The 22,448-nt window shown below is 41.0% G+C and overlaps 1 protein-coding gene across 8 annotated transcripts in view; it reads right to left on the bottom strand.

The window, feature by feature from the left end:
• ZNF385B (zinc finger protein 385B) overlaps positions 1-17,988 on the bottom strand; it is a 374,516-nt gene extending 356,528 nt beyond the window's left edge. For 5 of the 8 annotated variants that reach the window (XM_012785825.2, XM_076005718.1, XM_012785822.3 and 2 more), the window contains exon 1: positions 17,209-17,988. The gene's annotated coding sequence lies outside the window, so the exon portion shown is untranslated. Of the gene's footprint in view, positions 1-6,569; positions 6,819-17,208 lie in introns of those variants that run through there. The other 3 variants (XM_012785826.3, XM_076005717.1, XM_012785829.2) reach the window with 2 other exon arrangements.
• Positions 17,989-22,448: the final 4,460 nt, after the last annotated feature.

A 22,448-nucleotide genomic window follows, 5' to 3' on the forward strand; every position in this document is an offset into this window, starting at 1 on the left:
GTGAGTCATGTAATCTGATTGGTTACAATACAACAAATTAAACAAGGATGAAAATATAAGACAGCTAAGAGAAAAAAATAAAAGGACTAGTGATACACAATGTGACATAATATAATGCCACCCTCAAGAGATGGAAAATATGGACAGTAAATGGGCTGTAGTTAGTGAAGGCAGTTTGACCCAAGGTACTCAGCCAGAACAAAAATGTCATTCTACCTGTAAATCTGAGAGCAAGTGCCACTAGAATTGATGGGGACAGGGATCAAAGATAAAGTCATCATCCAAAGGGCATGTCACATCTGCCTTTCATATAAAAAAATATATATGGATTACATGCATCATATTTTTCAAACCACATTTGTGAAGACTTGCAGCCCTTGTTCCATTTTCTGGGCTTGTATGTGCAAAACAACATGTCCACAGATGACCCTTTCAGATGGTCACGTTAAGAAACTGGCAAGAGTTTCACTGTTTGGTGGTTCCTAGAGCCCCCCTAAGGAATGCAAGAACAAAATCATCCATTATCCCATATTTAGAACTTGATATTAGGTGCCCTAGAATGTAAGGTATGTTTAAGGTGGTCCTGGATATCTTAGGACAAAATGAGTCACTATTGTCTACCCCATTCAATTATCTTGACATTATCAAGAGTTGTCATTTCATGTGGACTTTTTCAAAGCCAACTTGTTTTTTTGCAAGATGATGAAAGATAAATAGGACATTTCAAAGATTCTCTTCTTAGACTACAGTCTCTCCACTGGCACCCTTGCACATGGTAGCGCCTGAATACATACTTTTGGTTGACTATGTAAAGTCATCTCCTTGGAGGAGCTGATGACTTGCTGACTACCAAAATAGTAATTAGAGCACTTTTATGTCCCAAATTTAGTGCTATTCAGTTACTTTTATGTTTACATTTCAAAGCCATATTCATGTAAAGCATCTAGAATAGCTATTTTCAGAATTTAGAATCAACAGCCTTAGCATCTGAAGTCATTTCAGACACAGAGGTACAAGATCTAATTTGAATTGTTCTCATCACTGAGATGTCTAATCAGCTATGTTCCCTGCTTGTCCTGTTATATTTGCATATTTTCAAATGGGAATGTGTTGATACAAGGTGGTGATATTAGAACGGGGTTTGTCCATGAACGAATATATAAGGACTTTGAGTGAGACAAGCATTCCACATCCTGCTTATCTATTTGTGTGGTTCTAAATAATCCCTCAACCTGCACAGGAAAAACAAAACCCAACTCTTTCTGTTTTATTTCATGTGCAAAGCCCCAGGAAGCTGACTTGAGTTACCTTAAGTATGTTTTCCCTCTACAGACCAGCCTCTCATGAGGTCCGATGGCCTGACCCTGGACTCAAAGAACGAAACAGAGCGTGACCTTTAGTGGAGGCAGGAGGCTCCACTAGATTACTGAATTTCTCGGAACTTAATAGCCAAACAAAACACTTGAAGGTTTACAGTGGAGATCCTGTTTCAGTTGGTCTAAGGTGGGGCCTGAGATGATACATTTCTAACAAGCTTCCAAGTGATGCAGATGCTGCTGGTCCATGGACCACCTTGAGCAGCTAGGAGTCCATGTTCCTCACGGAGAGATACCAGTGCTGCTCTGTCACCACTGAAGCACGTGGCTTGGAGCACATTATGTCACTTCTCAGTGCTTCGGTTTCCTCCTCTATAAAACTAGGCAAGAAATAAAGGCCCTTACCAAATTCAGCAAGCTGAAGAGAATATGAATGAATAATGTAAGTGAAAGCATTCTAGAAAGTTTAACAAGCTATTTAATTAATAGCATTTAAAATAATTGAAGAACACAAAGACACTCTTCCCCTAAAACTGACAAGTTGGATGTTACTGCTTTTTGTCCCACTGAGCATTCTATTCTTCTATTCCTCATCAAACTGTTGCTCCAGGTGCCTGCCCTCTGACCAGTTATAGCTGACAACCTTCTACACAAGGTTATTTTTGTGTGGCCCTCACACAACGCCCTGCTGGTAGCATGATTCTCTTGAAAACTCTTCTTCGAAAGCCCTAGATTGCACTAGCTTATTCTCAAAACAACTAATTATTGAATTAAATCATAAGGAGGAAGAGAGTTCAATTTTCCATATCTATATAATACATAATTTATAGAATTTTCCCTTAAAATTTACCTATTCCCACCTGCTTGTTTTACACATGTCACAGATTAAGGCCAGTAATGGGAAATCCCTTACCCAATCTCCCAACAATAATTAAGGGAAGAAACAGGACCAGAAACCATGTATTTAAATTCACAGCTTAGTACCATTGGACCAAAGCATTGTTGAACCAGAAGAGAGGGAGAAGAGCCATACGAGCAATGGGGAATCATTCACCATGGTTGGTGTGGAAAGGACTAGAACAAAGAAGCAAGTGGCATTAGTAGCAGGGCGCCCTTCCTCTGTCCTCTTAGAGGAGACTCAGGGAAAAATAACTGAAATACTCACTAGGCCTACAGATGCACTCCAGAGACGCTATTATCTATTTTATTTCACTTTAAACAGAGTATCTTTTTAAAAGTCTGCTTCAACATAGAGGCCACCCTAAAACTAGAGTAACTGGCATATGATCACGAACAGCCTGCATACAGGGAATGTGGTGGCACAAAGCTCTAGAAAGCAGCCTGGAGCAGCTGAGCATGCCAAGAGGGGAGGTCTGGAGCAAGAAGGAGGTATTGCACATGAAAGGAGCCAGCCTGGATGCAGACTGATTAGCTGTGAAAAGCAGTCATGGGTACCAAGCAAAGAATGAATTATGGAGCTGTGTGGAGAGAAATGGGCTCAGGGCAGATTTATTATGCTCCATTTCCACCCTGCTAGCAGGCTGCACAGAGTCTCAGAGGTGCGGATTTACTCAGGACTGAAATTCACATCCAGGGACGCTATCTCAAATAATCTAATTTGGTGAGATGAGAAAATCATATCTTGTAAAACTATCATCCCTTTCCAAAAGCCCACATAAAAGTTTACAGGCTGCTGAGGTGTCTAGCCATGGTATGAGCTTCTAGGATTGGTGCTATGGAGGCAATGGACTTAAAGATGAAATTATTTTAATAAGAGTGCTACCACTCAGTATGTGCAGTTTGTTCTTTACAACCTGAACTTCATAAATTTTTATAAGGTGTCTATTTATTGTCAAGCTCAGGAGCTGCTGTGTCACTGTTGCTCAGTCAAAGCACTTTCAAATAAAGGCATCTTGATCTGGGTGTGATACATTGTATAGTATTAAGATATACGACCTCAGATCCATTTCCAGTGTCTCCTCAGTAGTGTTTGTGTCTTCTATGCAAAAAATGCAAAAATAAGTATATTCCCAACCACTGTGAAAAGGGCTGTTCTTTTGGCCATTGTACATGTAGGAGGAGAATCCCTCACAGAAAGGGACCTTGACTGCCCTCTAATAATTCTAGATGGAGGAGAAATGATATTCAAGAGTGCAACAAAACTCATGCCAAGAAAACTTGTTCAGGACTTGTGTGTGGGTGTCATTCAGGGATTGGACAAAAGAGGAAGGAAAAAGAGAGAGGGCTATTTCCAAATACTAGCAGCTATTGTTTTCCAAGGGCTCATGTTTCTAGTCCAGGAAAAACACTTCATATCTGTTATCTTATTGAGTCCTTGCAATCCTATGAGATATATAATATTATGCCCATTTTACAGGAGAGGAATCTTCCACTTAGAGATGTTTATAATTTGCTCAAGGCTACACAGCAGGGACTCAATCTGGATGTGTCAGATCACAAAGGACATAGAGTCTTGACCCACTGCTACCTCCCAAATAGGTTTCTAAGCCTTACATTGTTTCTCTTGTCAGCATCCTTCTGGCCTCTAGAATTCTACCTAGAGGAAAAGGACTTTGGGAAACTTTGAAGGGAAAGGAGTTTACGAATTACAGAATTAAAGATCAAATGAGTCGCCAAAAATCATATTGAAAGAAACAGTGAGGTGGCCACAGGACTGATTTCAGTTCACACAGCTAGTTAACAGCAGAAGAAGGATTTCCCCCTCCTCCTACTGCTAGTGCTGCTGAAGGCAATACATCTAGCCAGGAGACAAAGGAGTCCTATAAGAAGTGGTTTTCCCTTCTCTAATTTTAGGGGGTTTTTGGCCTCATTCTCTTCACTCTCTTTCCCTCCTTCCCCAAAACAGAATGGATGGGATAGGTAATTAGGATGTGATTTGGATTGTAGAGGTAAAGCCAGGAAGAGAAAGCATATTCTGATGTTTTTCCTTTTAGTTCCTTACCTTGAGGATAAAAGTCATCCCAAGTATTTCTTTTGGGGCAGGGGTGGTATGGGAGGAGTAATCAAATATTCAGCCAATAAATATTAACATTTACTATTTACCTGACACTTGTATAGTCATTAACTTGATAAATCAAGAGGCTTGCCCTTAAGTAGCTTGCAATCTAGTGAGAAAAATCAATACAAACATATCACTACAATCTAATATTGCAAGCACCATAAGAGAAATACAGAAAAGTGGTATGGGAATATGAAAAGAGTATCACTCTTTTGATTGATAGCTCAACAGTGTACAGCACAACCTGTGAGAACTCACTGAAGATGACTACAGATCTTTATCCTTGTGTGAAGGTCAGGAAACTGCAGAATTCTAGCCAAGAGGGAACACACTGGGATGTGTGCCTTTGGCTGTTAAATGAGATAATGTTATGGCACATAACAGGTGCTCAGTGAGTGCAACATGCTTAAAAGCTGGAAAAATAATAACAAGTTGTGGGGGAGGAAGGTGAAATAATTGTTCTTTCATCTTTTAAGGAGTTTAGGAATACCTCTTCCCCTACATATATATATATATATATATATATATATATATATATATATATATCTCCTTCCCCTATAGCCATTCCTCAAATTTTTTTTATCAGTAATGCCAAGAAGGGGACAGATTGCCATGATCAGCTCAATTGAGGTTCTACTTAGTGTAGGAATTCCTCTGTGCTGTTTCTGGTGGCTAATCCCCTCATCCACCACATACTTTCAACTAGAGCGAGCAGGAAACTTCAAGACAGCCATGCCATTATTGGACAGTTTGAATCATTAGAAAGTTCTTTCTCACTATGAGTTGAAATCTGCCTCCCTATAATCCCACCCATTAAATCTGGTTGTGCCTGCTGTAATCTCAGAAAATGAAAATACTTCCTTATTCACATGTCATCCCTTCAAGAGTCTGCAGGCAACTACCATGTCTGCTCAAAGCCTTTTTATCTGGCACCAGATGGTGAGGCACATGCCTTGTCCTCTTGCTAAAGGGGGTTAAGAAACAGCAGCCACGGAGGTGGGGGAGATTCACAAAGATTCTGTTTTGTGTCTTTCATCATTCTGGGCTGCTTGGAGTGGCTTCAGGCAGTGCTGAAATCATGATCCTAGTGCACCCTCTCTCATGGTCATAATATGGCTTGAGAGAGATGAAGAAATGGGTCAGTTCAAAAAGCCCTTGGAGTGGTGTGACCTTCCCAATTAAGCACAGGCCCTACGGATTATTAAAACTCTATCCCGTGGAGGGCTCCTCAAATCACCACCATAATTAGCCCTGTGGAACAGCTCAGATGTTGCATTTTAAATTTTTTTTCTTAATGTTAGAAAATAAAATTGCCATGTGACCAGTAATTTGCCTCTTGAGAAGATCTGTAAGTTCTAGCCATTGCTATCTCCAGTATGCATAATTCCCTTTCACATTTTAATTTGCTTGGTTATATCACATATACTTTTTTGCCAATCACCCACCTTCACCAACCTCTCTGTTCCCTTCAGTTATCACTAAGCCTTTCCTTATAGCTGAAGAAAGAAGTTGACATTAAGAGGGCGAACTCATGCTGAACATAGGGTTCAATCATAACATGACCCTAGGATGAGGAGATGCTAAACTGTCAACGTTTGTGCCATCTTCCCCTCAATCACTCTCTTCAGTTTTATAGTTAAATATGCATTATTTAACAAAGTATAACACTATTGCTGGATTCTAAAATAATCAATGATCAGAGTCGGGGCTGTTCATAACATAATGCTTAAAAATTTTAATGTCATTTTTGTTCATTCCTTTATATAGCAACATAAAAAAATTCCACAGTTTGCATTTTTAAGTATACACCCTGAAGACTCAGAATTGTTACACATACACAGTAAACAATTTTCCTTACTGTAATTCCTGATAATTCAGAAACATGATTTCAAGAATCAAGTATTTCAAAAGATCAGATTACCTTTGACCCATGCCAGCCAAGAATACATTATATTGTACCTTTTCCGATGCAATATGAGAGGAAGACAACAGATCTGAGAACCTATGAAATTCTTCACAAATTTAAACCTTGCTTATGTAAGCTATACACAGTGAGGCAAGAGAGAATTCAAGGATTTGAAAGAGCTTAAAGGGGTCTTTGCCAGGACAGCGGCAGTTTGAGTGTGCGCCATCACATCTGTACAATTGGCACAGTCACCTCGGTCTCTACTTGGCATCTGTGGAAAAAGGAAGGCAGGAAGGGGCCATAAAGAAAGGAGCCTGTTGTTTCCTACCTTAAAACCACAAGGACATGGCTGTTCCCAGGATGCAGAGAAGGAAGAAACCTGGAGACAGGCAAGGGAAGAGACACTGCTGACATTAAATAGTCATGGTGGTCTTGATACCAGCCATCTGGTCAGTGCCCTCGATGTGGTTACAAAAACCACTGGCACTGTCCTCCCATAGAACTGTTGTGGTCTCCGTCCCCAACTCGCTAGGAACCGGGCGACATAGCAGTAGGCTAGTGGCAAGAAGAAGCCCCACCTGCACCCACAGCCCCTCCCCATTGTTCCATCACCGCCCAAGCCCCGCCCCATCAGATCCCAGGCAGCATCAGACCCTCCTGGAGTGCGAACCCCACCGCAAAGTGCGCAGGCATGCGAGGGATCCAGTTTGCACCCTCCCAATGAGAATCCAACGCCTGATGATCTGAGGTGGAGCCAAGGCAGTGACGCCCCCACGCTCCACCCCATGCGTGGAAAACTGGTCTTCCACGAAACTGGTTCCCAGTGTCACAAATGTTGGGGACCACTAGAACACTGGTTAGAAAACTTCATCCAGCCCTAATTATCATCTGGGGAGTCAAGAAAAAATGCTGGCCCCAGGACCTCACCACCCACCACCTCCTGTGAGATTTGTACTGTTAGGTTTGGGCCCTGGAATCCATATATCCCGAAATCACCTCACACGGCTACTGACCGCAGGTGACTAGTGGTCCACAATGGCATGGAAAACTGCGGTAGACTGAAACCTGTGGGTAAAGGCCAGTGAGTAGACAATGAGAGGGCACAATCTGCTTCTCCAGAATTCACACAGGACAGGTTACACATGGGTGAATCCCAGGGCAACTTAAGGAAGGAGTGTCCTATGGTGAAGATGGCTTCGGGGAACTGAACTTGGCATATTTAGCTGGATTTTTTGCTTGGCATATTTAGCTGGATTTTTTTCCTATGATATTCAGGTAATTCTGATATTCATCCCCAGTTGAGAACTGGGACTAATCTTCAAATGCGATCTGTCAGTCACCTGGGATACTTATAAAATACCCAGATTACTGGGTCCCATCTCAGACCTGGAGAGTCAGAGCCTTCAAAGGTGAATTATAGGAATCTACAATTTTAGCAAGCTCCCAGGGTTTCTTTCATTTGCTAAAGTCCAAGAGATGTTTTTAGAAGCAGCCTGGTGACACCAAGCATGGGGCAGAAGGAACAGACTATCTCACATTCTGAACCTTGAAGATTTTATTCCTGTGGAAGTGAGACTGACCATTAAGAATGATACATGTGGCCGGGCGCTGTGGCTCACGCCTGTAATCCTAGCTCTTGGGAGGCCGAGGCGGGCGGATTGCTCAAGGTCAGGAGTTCAAAACCAGCCTGAGCAAGAGCGAGACCCCGTCTCTACTATAAATAGAAAGAAATTAATTGGCCAACTGATATATATATAAAAAATTAGCCGGGCATGGTGGCGCATGCCTGTAGTCCCAGCTACTCGGGAGGCTGAGGCAGAAGGATCACTGGAGCCCAGGAGTTTGAGGTTGCTGTGAGCTAGGCTGACGCCACGGCACTCACTCTAGCCTGGACAACAAAGTGAGACTCTGTCTCAAAAAAAAAAAAAAAAAAAAAAAGAATGATACATGTGATAATGAGGTATATAAGGACTTCAACCCTTTGGCAATCCTACAAATTATATCTTTCTCTTACCAATTATTTAGCCTTATAAAGTCCAACTTAGAAAAGCCAATTCAGGTGTTAAATGCCTATGAACCCAGGATAGGTGACTATCCAACTACAATTCAGGTACCTGAGAAGAGACTGACCTTCAATAAGTCTGCCCTAGTTACAAACACCCTGTTTACATAAGATGGCTCCTATACTTGGATCATTCCCTAATTTCGGTCCCTTCCAAACATTCCAGGTTTATATGAGTACCAAGTTCAAGAAGCACATTCTCACAGAAGCTATGTGTTAAGTAAGCTCTTGGTCTTTCCAAACGTCCTAGAAGCCACATTATATATTTTGTTAGTAAAAATCCACCTGAGCTTCACATGGTTACAAATTTTTAAGAGTTCTTGTAATACTTACAATTCCACACCTCTAACCTCCCTTTCACATCATTGTTCTTTTAAAGTAAACAAGGAAAAGTATATGAGAAAACAGAAAATATGTAACTGAAATATAACAAGTAAGTTTCAAACTGAACGTTCAAAAACCAGAGTTGCAAAAGTTGTCTTGGCAAAGAAATAAGTGCACCTTTAAAGTATTTGATATTAATAATTAAATTGTATAATGTTCAACTATGGCTACCTCTATGAATACTGTAGGTGCCAAGAACTTTGTAAAGTATATTATGTTTATTAACTCATTTTATCTCACAACAGTCCTATGAAAGGCTCTTTTATCATTCCTTAGACTTGGGAAACTAAGGCACAGAGAAGCAAAATAACTTAGTCAAAGTCACAGAGCTAATAAGAGGAAGAGCTGGAATTCACATCTACAAAGCCTAACTCCAGAGCCTAACTTAACCTTTAGGCTCTACTTCCCATCTTCAATAGTGCAACATATGCAGGGAATGAGATACATTTAATTATTAGCATTTCCAGAAATCTAAGAACATGTACAATCATCAATTTATTTAAATAAAAATATTTTATGTATATAAGATCACAATGCCTGTGTTTAAATACAAGTACATATATTTGTATGCAAACAATGATATTTTATACTTTGTATTGTTATTCTAAGCATTAGATTTTTCATAACAGATAAGGTAATACTTCTCCCTAAGCCTAAGCCCACCTCCAAAGTATCGAATCTAAGAACTTCACAGGGTCCACACAATTCCTAGGTGAAGTTTAAATGTTAGAGTTAATAGCAATAGAAGTTTTCTATCCTTACTTTTAATGTTTTGTGCCCCTAGGCTCAAATTTTAAATATTCTAAATTCTCCAGTTCTCATTTTTTAATTTATCAGTGAAGATTTTGCACAGAAATCACTTTTAACTCTATGGATATAAGGATGATTTAACGATTGTCTTTGACCAAAGAGTAGCCATTTCCATATCCTTATCTAATATTTCACAGGAATAGCAGTATAGTAAGCCTGAGAAGAATTAGAATCTGAACCCTGGTTTGAAATTAGTATAAGGTGACCAACATTCTAGGCCTCTGGACTATGAAAACCTTACTTCACAGACTACTCACCAGACTGACTACTTTAACTTATACACATCAAAAATCACAGTTCTCTGAGAAGATTTAGAATCTGAACCCTGGTTTGAAATTAGTATAAGATAACCAACATTCTGGGCCTCTGGACTATGAAAACCTTACTTCACAGACTACTCATCAGACTGACTACTTTAACTAATACACATCAAAAATCACAGCTCTCTGTAGAATTTTACACAATCTTAACATTGGAGCAAAGATTTATAAGAAATAGCTCATTATCTCTCACAATGAGCCTTTTCTTAGTGTAGCTCAAAGTACTTCTAAAAATTCCATCATACCTTCTTGTATTATAAAAAAGTATCCATCATACTATGGAAACTAAACATTAGGCTGTTGGTGAGGATTTAACTGAAAAATAAAAATACTCTTCCTGATCAAAAAGTAAATAGTGCAGAAACGAAACTTTTTACTCCAAGAGAAAACAAATTAGTAAACAGTACTCATCCTCAGTTATTTCACATACAAAGGATGTCAGTATAATAATCCCTGATAATCATAATGGGGTGCCTTTAGCCAGGCCCACCAGAATTACAGAGCACCCCTTTGATTTGTTTTCAGATGCTCATAGAAAAAAAAGTGGAAGATGGTCCCTCAGTTAATATTACAACCATTTACCTAATTTTGTTGTTGCTGATATAACGATAAGATAATATCATAATGGCTATTTCAGAATCTCAGCCAAAAAGAAAAGAAAAAGTTGATTAGCATTATCTTGCACAGCACAGGATATCACTCTGTGTGTGCTTTTCTTCTTTACTTTTAAATTCCATTTCCCATTATAAAATCAGAAATGTAAATGCTTTGTACAATCATATTTATTTCCAAAATAAAATCCTCTCTTAGGCCCATGAATTTCAATCTTTTTTATTTGTTGACGATAGAACTATCTTTGCTAAATGACTAATGTCATTTTTCATGAAGTAGGTATGAAAGCCTGTATCAGTATATATGTATTTTAATCCATCTCTGCTATTTATGAGATCGTAAAGTTGATATGGCACCAAATGGATCAAAAACAAAGGGGTGATTGTTTTTTATTAGTATCTATGCCACCTTCTGTATTTTTTCATTGGCTTATGAAAAATATGCTTATAAATTTCCTTTCAAACTGATTATACTGTGCTGAATATCTTGAAGCTGAACAGGGGGTGAGGAGAGTGTCACTTTGGCTAAGGCATGATGGCCCTTAACTGATTCAGGAAGTATAAGCTGTAACAGTATGATTATTATGATAAACTACTCATTTCTTGAACAACCATAATGTGCACAGTATTCCAGTGCTGGCTCTACAGACATTATCTCACATATTCCACATAACAACCAAGTCAACCCATTGCACAGATGAAGAAATTGAGGCCCATGGAAATTAAGTGACCCCTCTCTCACCCAATCTCTCAAAGCTGGTGAGTAGCTAAGCCACAGTTTGACTCAGAACAATGCCATGTTCTTAATCATCACACTGCAATGCCTTTATGGACCAGATACTGTAGTTCTCCACCTAGGCTGGAAATTAGAATCACCTGTTTGAAAAATACTGAAAAATAAAAACCATTCCCTACATCGGGGCTAAGAGCATCAGTATTTAGTTTAAGCTCCTGAAGTGATGATAGTGTGAATCCCGGGGTGAGAACAGCTGGATTACAGGACATCAAAGAATAGTCATTTTCTTAAAAAGTATGACTATTTCTCTGATTAGTACAAGAACAACAATGAAAGTTCAAGTTGTTTATCTAGAACAGGAACCTGAAACGGGAACACCAGACGGGGCATACACCAACACCAGCATCGTCAGACAATTTTTGTTTCCTCCCCTCAACCTGTTCCTTCTGCCTCATGTGAAGATCCCACATGGCATCTGGGAGCTGAAGTAGACCCAGGAAGCTGCGTAACCCACGCCCTCCATCTACAAGTGACAGAGAAGCCCAGAAAAGAAACAGCTTTGCCCCACGTCTCACGCTAGCAATAAGGCAGACGGGAGCTTGAGTCTCCTGCGCCCTATTTCGGTGCTTCTTTCACTGGAAAATTTTGGAAGCAGTAGAAAAACAGGTGGGGCAGGGAGTCAGCCAAGGCACCTGAAGAGAATTTCGAGAACCAGAGGGCAAAGACAAAAAAATAAATAAATAAATAAATAAATAGATCAAAGCAGAGTGAGAAAGGAGAATAGCCACAATCCGCAAATAATGGGAAAATGATAAGGAATATATAACAAGGCAGTGCAACTGGGCGGAGAAAAACACAGTAGAGAGAACGAGCAATTGCAATAATGTAGCTGTAAAATAAGGGGAAACTACAAGGGAATAACCAAACTTTCCATTCCGCTTTATTTATTTATTTATTTATTTTAAAATCACATTGTGTATTTATTAACCAAAAAAAAAAGAAAAGAAAGAAAAGAAAAACCCACACACCCTTGCAGTGCTTCTGTAGCTAAGGAAATCTTGTCTGTACCTGGACATTAGAGATGATGCTGTAACCCGTCAGAATGTAACCTGTTAATGCCAATTGATCATCGTGGATAACATTATTTAAATTATTGTCCATAAATATAGAAGTTATAGACACAGCCATAGAAATAGTCCTTATATTTTTATGAACGATGACGTGCTAGCCCCGTCACTGGAAGATTTCTTATCCGGAGACCCTGAGCATTCCTGAGTTCTGTCGCAGTGGTAACAGCATATAAAAGGACTGATCGTCTTAGCGGATGGCTCACTCTCCCCAGAGCTCTTCCAAACAGTGTGGGGCCTTATTACACTGAAGAAACCCTCACTGTCCTTTAATGCCCCACTCAGATGGTGCTTCCTCAACCAGCCCTACTCTCCACTCTCCTCCTTCCTTGCCCAATCACTACCAGAATCGGAGCTGTCCTGACCAGTTGCCTCTTGCGTATTTGTCCACCATGAAAAGTCCCTCCGGTGATATTCAGAGTAGGCAGACGCCCCTGCCTTGCGCAGCATCGGTATAGAGAAAACCAGCAGCACGACATAAGCCACCATCCCAGCGATGGAAGGCATTGGAGGCATTACCGGAGGCACCCTGAGGCCAAAGCCCACTGAGACAGGTGTGTGCTGATCCACTGCCGGGAGAGTGTTCTCTGTCCATTCAGCTTTAGACAGCATGTCCAGGCCTACAGTACTTTCAAAATAGAAAGTAATATTGAAACAAATACTAACCATAGGAAAATCCCCAAGCAGAGACACAGGGGCTGTCAGAACCCCCAAACCTGTTAAATATCATCTACTGTCATGCTAATCAAAATGTCGTTCAAGGATAAGCTATTTCAAAATTACCTGGGAGTTTGTTAGAAAGGTAGAATGTTGGGCCTGCTCTGGTTGAGATTCTGCTCAACCAGAATCTGCATTTTAATAAGACTTCCTAATGATTTATATGTACATTAAAGTTTAAGAAGCACTGGCTCTACTATAAAAACTAAATTGAGGTATTTGAAAAAAAAAAACAGTTATTACACAAGTTGGGACTCAAGAATTGGGTAGAAGTCAATCCAACTAATTAAATTATTTGTTGATGTCTGGCAGTAAGTCAGACCCTGAGCTGGGTATTTCAGGAAATGAAGGTCCAGATCCGAGGTTAGGCAAGGTTGGTGCCGTGCCCTTGAGGGAGAATGTAGAAAGCACATATATAAGAGGAAGACTTTGCCTCATGCTCCAAAGGAAAGTCAAGCAAAATGTAACAGGGTTTGATGGAGCAGAAGCTGGAGTGCAGAGGGAGATCAGGAAGCATGCAGCAATTGCACCGACTTCCTGACAGGTAGAAATGGCTGTAAGGAAGTGAGAGGGCCTATTCCAGGCAGAGGGAACAACATAAGCAGAGACGTAGAACTCAGAGACCTGCTGTGTGTTGAGGAAACACTGCCTTAGGTCTGTGGCAGTGTCAAACTGTTTCCAGGAGACTCCTGACTCTATCACGATGCCTCAGGACTACTAAGGTCAGAAGAGGCCAGTGGGATTTCTGGGGCCCCAATCTGACCACATGAGATTATATTTCAACAGCAGATTCTAACATTGAAAAATAAGATTTGAAATGTATCACGGAGCCAATACATGGGGTACTTTTAAAATTATCACCCAGAGCTGTGCGAGTCATGTAGTAGGCACTCAAATATTCATTGAATAAATTAATAAATGAATGAGTGAATCAATCAATGAGATCAAAGTGAAAATGCAGAGCTACTTTGAGGATGGACAGCAGAGGGTCTTAACTGTTTGAGGAGAGGTTTATATGTCATTTGGTCAGGTGCTGGGGAATAGTTTAATAACCAGTGACTGAACTTGGCTCTGCCTTGGAAAGCTTATTCTGCAAAACCAACTGTTAAATGGATTGGAAACGGAAGAGATTATAGATGGAAAACTAGTCAGGAAGCCATCACGGTAGTCTTTAGAAAGAGATAAGAAGACTGAACAAAGACAGTCACCATGGGAATAGAGAGATGAAGAAGCAGGCATCATGAGGCACTGTGGAGATGGAGTCCATGGATTTGTTTGTGAATTATCTGTGGAAAGCAAAGATACTTGGAAGGTCCTCAGTGACTCGGAAAAATATGAAAATTGACACAGAGACACAGAGTCACCCTGTTCATTTAGGAGAAAGATATTAATTAGAGTTTAGACCCATTAGAGCTGAGGCACCCAAGAGTAACATAAAACCATCTCTTAAGTGGCTCAAAAGGTAAATATGAAATTTAAGAGGGAAAGCAGTGCTAGGATGTCACTTTAGGAAGAAATAATCTAGCACTAATAAAAAAGACACCACTGTATAAAAAGTATCATACACAAGAGCAAAAAGGAGATAATCTATAATCTATACAGCAACAAATATCAAAAGAAATCCCCAGAATTTTTTTTTCAAATGAAGAAAAGGTTAAAAGATCATGTTGAGACACAGGAGGAACAGTGACAGGAACAGGAGGTGGCAAAATAGAGATAATGAAATGGTGTGGAGAGGTTATAATAAAAAAAAACCAGAGACACATAAAAAGCCATGGGAAACTGGGACAGACACACACGCACTCACTGTTCTTTATACCTTTGAAGACTTAGAAACCTATAGGAATGGTAGGAAGCTGATTTTGCTCTTTATTTCTGTGAACAAAAATTTTTACACACAAAGCAGTCACTCCTATGAAAAGTTAGCTAATTGCTCATGTCTTTTTTTCATATAAATTGTTGCTGTTAAAAATCAGGCAATGACATCTTCAAATTCAGTGGGAAGAAAAATGTCTAAGGGCAAAGCAAGGGGTGGCTAGTCCAAGGACTTAGGATCTTTGTCTTTTTCATCGTGCCCAACTCCACACAGCATCATTCTGTGTAGACATTTCACCTTTCAGAATAGTTTGTTTTGAAGATTTTTTTTTCTCTGAGCCAGGTCACTTGCCTGAGAAAAAGAACGCTGAGAGCACCTGCTGTTCTTTGATAGATCCTCATATAATAGTTGTACTTTGTAGTTACCCTCCAGCTGCTGACAGCTCTCACTAATTGGCGGTGTTTAGGTGACAAGTACTAATGAAAGTTCCTTCTGTTTTGACTATAGAGGAAACACCTCCATTGGTTTCCTTTCTGCCTCAGTTAAAAAGGATACATTAAATTTCACTGTTCTCTTTTTGCTCTGTGAATCTGTATATTGTTAAAGCACTGTAAAATATCAACATTATTTTTCTTAATATACCTGATAGTGGTTATTAAATTTTCTATAAAGAGATCATTACTTATGTTATGTAAAATAATATAATGCAAATGAAGTACTTAAGGAATTATACTGCAAAACATTAATATCATCGAGATGATTCCAGAAAGGACAGTAATGTTTCCTTTATTATGAGAATTCACCTTCCCAAAAGCATTTCACTGTAAATGCACGCAAGAGAGGTCAAGGAGATCTACAAGAATAGCTACTTGATTTGTGGTTGTCATCCCAAGCTTCCTCAAATCACTTTTGGAAATGGGTAAGAGTGTGAATTATAAATCCACAAATATTTAATTTATGGGAATATAGAATCTGAAAAACAACCAACACTTTGATCAAATAAACATTTTTTTCATTTTAAAAACCTCAATAACAACAGAACTTGCAATGCAGTATTTTGCATTCTGAAGCCCTTTATCTATTACAGAGAAGGGGCAGCACATGCTCAATGCACGTATGGCATCAAAATAAGATTAAAGGACTCCAAAAACCAGTGAAATTTGATCCTGAAATATTTTAAGGGAGTTCTTTCAAGCCAAAACCTTTATCTAAGATGTAGCTTATTGACTTTATGAAAAGGCTTTTTTTTAATTAGATAAATACATTTACCACAATTTCATGAATTGTGTGGAAGCTGCCAGTTTCCAAGCTTTAGGTTGAGCCCTGCAACACAAATGTTTTGTTCCTTTATTTGAACATCCATTGCCACATCTTGACAAAGTTTGCATTAGCCTTGGTGTTATCGCTTCTCAGCAAAGTAGAACCAAAGAGAACTACAAACCTCGTCTCTGTATGAAAATGAAGAAAACGAAGAAAGACGTTCCCCAACTTTTGAGAGCATTCCAAAACTGCGTTTATTTTGTATTCATGGAGGTGGGGGGAGGGGGTGGTTGGCAATTTATTTCCCCTGAAGGACCCACAGCACTCCCCATCCAGGTTCACCATAAAAACTGTTTGTCCTCCACAGTCTGAGGGAGCATTCCAGGAAGCATCGTCCTGCCAGCTCTCCCTTCTCCCCACGGGCCCCCGCACAGAACAGTGGCGAAGCAGATGGTCCTCCCCCTTCTCCTCTTCTCGTCCCTTCCGCAGTCCCACAGTGTCCTCCCACCCGGCGCTGACACCTTCACCAGCGCTTAGAGCTGAGTGGCGGAGGCCGCCCCTCAGGGCTCCCAGCAGGCACAAACTTTGGGGACCTTCTCTCTGCCTCATCGTCCCCATCTCACCTTGGTTCAGCTGCAGAACTCTCCTGGGACCCCGAGCTTCGACTGTTACCCTCCCACACCTCTGTCCCCACACTACCCATTTCCCTGTAAAGAAGAGAAAGACAAACCCCAAACTTCCAAGCTCAGGTGGCAGAAGCGCCGCGGCTAACCACAGCGGGGCACTAGCCCTTGCCTCTCCCCTACTCCAGCCTCCCCATCCGTCCTTGGGAACTGCAGCCTACCCTGGGGACTCCTCTGCTCCTCTGGCTTCCGCGACCTAGTCCTAACTCCCGGGGCCAGCAGGAGCCTCGCCTCTGCAGCCTGGGGAGCGGCGCGTGGGCGCCCTCCTCTACAAGTGGGACCGCAGGACAAAGTGCAAACTCTACCGGGAGGGGGGCTCCCGGCCATTCCCTCGGGCGGCGTGCCCGGGTGCCCGCTCGCTCTGCAGAAGAGGGCGGGGGCCGGTAGGAAGGCGGCGCCCATTCCGGGGGCGCCGGGCTGGGCTGGGCGCCTGGGGCTTACCTCGGCGCGCGGGCCGCGGGCGCGTGGGGCAGTGGCTCCTCCAGCCGGGAAGCTGTTGCTCACGCTGTGGCGGTTGCGGCGGTCCCGCCAGGGCTGCGCTGGGGCTTCGCGCAGACGCTCTCCCGCGAGCTGCTGCAGCCCGGGCGGTGGCGGCAGCGGCAGTGGAGGTGGCGCTGGCGACAGCTCGGCCAGGCGCGGCCCCGGAACTGTCCAACTCTTGCGGGCGCGGGGCTGAGGCGCCCGGCCGCGGCCCCCGCGCTGAGCGCCTGCGCGCCCGGCCTCGCCCAGGTGAGGGGCGTGTGCCGGAGCCCGCGGGTGCGCCCGCCCGGCCGCGCAGCCCGCCCGGCCCCCTGGCCTGGCCGAGGAGCCCCGGGCTTGGACGCGCCAACGCCACTCTCGCGCCGAAGCTGCGACGGTTTACCAAGCCGAGACTTGCGAGGCACACACGCACGGGTGAATGAGGCGGGACCGCTCGGGGGCTCGTCGGCACTGCAGAGCCTCCCGCGGCATCGCCGCCTTAAATCCCGCCTTTCCAGGCGTGCGCGCACCGCGAGGCAGAGGAGGCTCCGTCCCCACGACGGGTCCGGCGCGGTCCTCAGCCCCAGGGCTCGCGCCCCTCGAGAAATCCTTGGCAATGGCAGAGGTCCCCAAAGCGAGACGCCAAGCCGCGCCGTGGGGCGGATGTTTCAAATATTAGTCAAGCCGGAGTGAAACTCTCTCCTTGGAGATAGTCAGACCAACTATTTGTTTTTCCTCTTTGACCAGCTCTGGGCTCGCAGACCACAGCGAGCAGCCTGGGCATTTTTGGCGCAGCCGGGAAGGCCCGCAGCGCAGAAGGCATCGCGGCCTCGCGGCGGATCTGAACGACTCGCGGGCGGGGGGCGCGTTTTCCCCCGGGTTTCTTTTCTGTGTTTATTTAAGTTTTCCAAAATAAAACATGTCATCGGTTACCCTGATGTAGGGGATCTTCTGAAAGCAGTGCAAACGTGGCCAAGGTGCTTGGTTCTGAAAGGGAAAGCACTTAGGAAGCATTTAAGGAGAAAGGAAAAATAATTTTAAAAGAGCAGCTTTTCTGAGGTTACTTCTTGGGGGGAGAAGTTCAAGAGTCATAAATGACAAGAAAGCTGTGTTGTACAGCAGGAATTTTTTTTTTGACAAGGATGGTTTTAAAATATTATTCTTTGGTTGTCGTCTCATATGATTGACACTAACTCCATAAATAATTAATCCTGCAGCTGTTAATGTCTTGGCATCGTCCAGAGTAAATATCTTAGCGTCCAGCCAAAGCCAGTGCTGTTCTCCAGGATGGGCTTGAGATCTGAAACACACACACACACACACACACACACACCATCCTACAGCTTTCTAAAGGAGCAGGTTGTGTTTATAAGCCACCTTGGAATTTAGGGTTATTACAAGTGCCAGCACACCTGAGGTACCAGCGTGAGAAAGGGCATAAATCCAATTTAAAATTTTTGTATTTTTAGAATCCAAATATCTTCACATCCAGGTAGTCAGTCTCCCTTATTACTAAGGACAGACACTTATTGCTATGTTAATTCTTAAAACTGTGCCCTATTTGAAATTGCCACAGGAGGTAAGCACCAAAATTCGATCACTGTATTCCAGAAGAACATAAGCTATGATCATTGCTTAAATTATATTTTATAATATTATGATCTTAAGGTCTCTTCCTCTTAATAGGGGCTGTATTGAAAACAAGTCTTTCTTGAATCCATGAAGGTCAGTAAGATGAAGCTTTGGCAGACTGAGACAAATACCAGAGGCCAAAGCCTTTGGAGAGGAACACCAAGCTTCCAGGGCCACGCACTTCAGAACTGAGAACAGTGTGGTTGTCACTGTGAATGCCACTGAGCTCAGACAACTATTGGAATCTCCAGGAATCTAAGTTGCAGAGAAAGGGTGAGGGCTCCTTAAGGCCTCCAGTCAACACCTTGGATTGCACTTGGAGGCAAATAAGTAACCTCTGCAGAGTGGAACACCTGTGAGAAGTGTTCCCTGTGGTTTGCACAATTTAGCAGCATGTGCATTTTTTATGTCCTGCAAACTGCAACTATATCCTTCTCTCCTCTCTATTTTTAATCACCTATAGCTAAGACCTATGGTGAAGAATAATTTGAGGATTGCATTTCCTAGCAGCTGAAAGAAGCATAAAATACATGCAGACAACTCCCAATTTTTCACCTGTGACATAACTGATGAAGAATCCTGCCCTTTGTGTCCCCAGCCAGGGCAGGATTAAGGCCTCTGGAGGCCCAATCACTGAAACAATAGCAGTGCCTCCCTTCTAAATATACTCCAATACGGAAATGACATTAAACTACAAATCACAAGATTTAAATGTATAGACAAAATTAAAAGTTTCTGTCTAGATTTTCTGATTGCAAAGGTATGCCTATTGGGTAATTTAGCATTGACCATGCCTTTTCAGTGCTATCTGATATAGAGGATCCTTCTGTTCTCAAACCCTCCCTCCTATCACCATTTTCCTAGAACCATTGTTGCTCATTCCTGGCAATAATGGAGTAAAGCAACTCAGAGAACTATAGCCCTAGGCAAGGAGCCTTGGAAGAGTGGCAGGATAACAGCAGCATCCAAAAGCTAGTCCATCAAGGAAAGGGCCCAAATATTAAGGAGGAATTTAGCAGAAAGAGATTATTTAAAGCTTTTTCTATTTTTTGTGTTTATAAGGTATATAGCACATTGGTTCCTAAACATTAAAGGCTTTAAACAGACTTAGACTTCTTTTAACTACATCCATAAATTCACACTTTCCGGTGGATAAAGAACTCGATGATAACAAGAACATCAACAAATTTGAAGACTTCATAGATCACTTACTTTTATTATATAAAAAATGGAAATGAGCTTATACATAAGATGTTATAAAACAAGGCTCTACAGACATTTTGGATCACTTTGCAGCCAGCCATCAGCAAGATTCTCTGGTCTCCAGGCCATACTTTGAAAATCATTCTTGAAGTGGAAGAAAACTGGACTAAGAAGACCTGAATTCAAATTTCAGCTGTCACTTTCAAGCCTAGGACTTCAGTCCTGTAAGACAGAACTGATTATATTATCCTTGTCTCAATAGATTACTGTAATACTCAAAAGCCATGATGTATGCAAAACCCTCTGGAGATTGTATAGGAACATAAGGTATCATCGGTTGATAGCTGTCTTGCTCATATTTCTCTTCTCTTCCATTGCTTTTGCAGTATTCTGTAAACTTTCCTTCAATGTGTCTCATGAATCCCATTTAGCTTTTTCAATAATCACCAGGAATTTTCCCTGATAACTCTACTTTTGGATGGCTCCAGTGTCATGCCATAAGGAGAGCATGAGTCCTGTGTTGGATGAGCAGGGCTTGAATTCTGACTTTGCATTTCCTTACTAGTGTGTAATAATCTTCATTTCCTTTAAACTTCAGTTTCCTCACCTTTAATATGGGAAAATAACTATTAATATTTCCTCCCTATAAGGTTATACCAAGTACCAAAGCAAATGAGAAAATATTTTGCAAACTGTAAGACACATGGCAAATGTTAATTATAATTTACTTTAATAACTACTTGGGAAGTAAGGCTTATCTCTATATTTGCTGTTAAGGTTTAAAGTGCACTAGAAATACAAAAATAAATGTCTGAGTCTTAAAACTAGAAAGAAGATAATATAAAATTTAGGCTATGAAATTATATTTGTTTATAAGTGTGCATGAACATTTTGCAAATGTCAGAAAATATTGTATTTTATTTCAACCTTCACTTTATAAGAATTAATGGGATAGTGCTTTATAACACTTGTCCTTAATAGCCCTGAGGTTCAGTAAAAAAAAAAAAATTATATTTGTTCAAAACCACTTATAGCAATTGTCTTAAGGAGATATGCCCACTCAAGATAGATAACAATGAATTGTAACAAAAAATTTTGAAATTTTATTGATCAGTTAATTTTCAGTATCTTGGTCAGAAAAGGATTGCTGTATTAAAAAAATTTTCAGTATCATTTTCTTATGTAAAAATAATAGAATTGATAGATCTTTAAGGCTAACAAGTTGATTTTATACAGAAGTTCCAAATTTGACATAGATATTTATCTCTAAAAAAATCAATATAAAAATGTAGAAGTTTGTTTTAAATGGAACTCTTAAAGTTATTTCTGTGTTGTTGATTTGTGGTTTACATTTGCCTCATTTTTAAATCTAACTGTATTATCTTTAAAATCTAACTGTATTATCTGTGTTCAGAAGGTGAAAGGATATAAAACTAGTTAAATCTCAAGCTTACTTGAGAAGCTATGCTATTCTTTTTTTCTCCCTGTCTTCAGGGATTATTTTTATGTGAATCATTAGTATTCTTTGAAAAAGAATTGTCCTCTTGGCCTATAATTATTTTTTAACTGAAGATTGAGTTCCCTTTCATCTTTCCTTTTTTATTTGAATACTCTTAGCAGAGAAGGTTCATGTATTTAAATTCCTTGCTCACTAATATACATCTTTCTTCCTTGCATTGAACACATTATGACTTATCTTGATATTTTTAGGTTAGTTATTTACATATTTTCCCAAATGTGACTGAGCTCTGTTTGTTTTCACCCTTTCCTCATAAAAATTTATTTTCTTGAGATCTAGTGGAATTGATGCTTTACTGTGACATTGTGCCCCTTCTCTGAAGCAGTAATATCTTTTGTGTCCAGAGGTGATCAATATTGTAAAAGTATTCCTTCCAGACCCCAACCATGACTTTACAGTAATAACAGTGCTTCTTGTTATGCATCTGTCCCTTTGAAACCTAATCCAGCACAGCCTCGGGCCCCACGATGAACGATGAACGTTGCACCATTTGACAATACCCCCAAATCCTTTCCTGATTAGATTGCAAGGTGATTACCCTGGTTAGCACATATTCCCCTGTTTGGCTCTTTGCTCTGAGATAAATATAAAATAATTAATCTTCTTTGAACTGCACTTGCAATTTTGATTTTTCTTCCACTTTTTGTAAATCTGAATGTGGAAACACTCTTTTCAAAAATGTTAAATTTTTTTCTAGGCACAATTCTTTAGTTCGTTCCCTAGTGCATTTAACTCACAACTGCCTAGTAACTATGGAAGCTTCGAAATGGCTAGTAAGTACCTTTTGGTTTCAAATTGTATTTTTTAAATAGTTATCCATTTTACCCTATCCCATAATTTTAGATAAATTACAAGTGTTGAACTTACT

This window comes from Microcebus murinus, chromosome 8, assembly GCF_040939455.1.
Source record: "Microcebus murinus isolate Inina chromosome 8, M.murinus_Inina_mat1.0, whole genome shotgun sequence".
NCBI lineage: Eukaryota > Metazoa > Chordata > Mammalia > Primates > Cheirogaleidae > Microcebus > Microcebus murinus.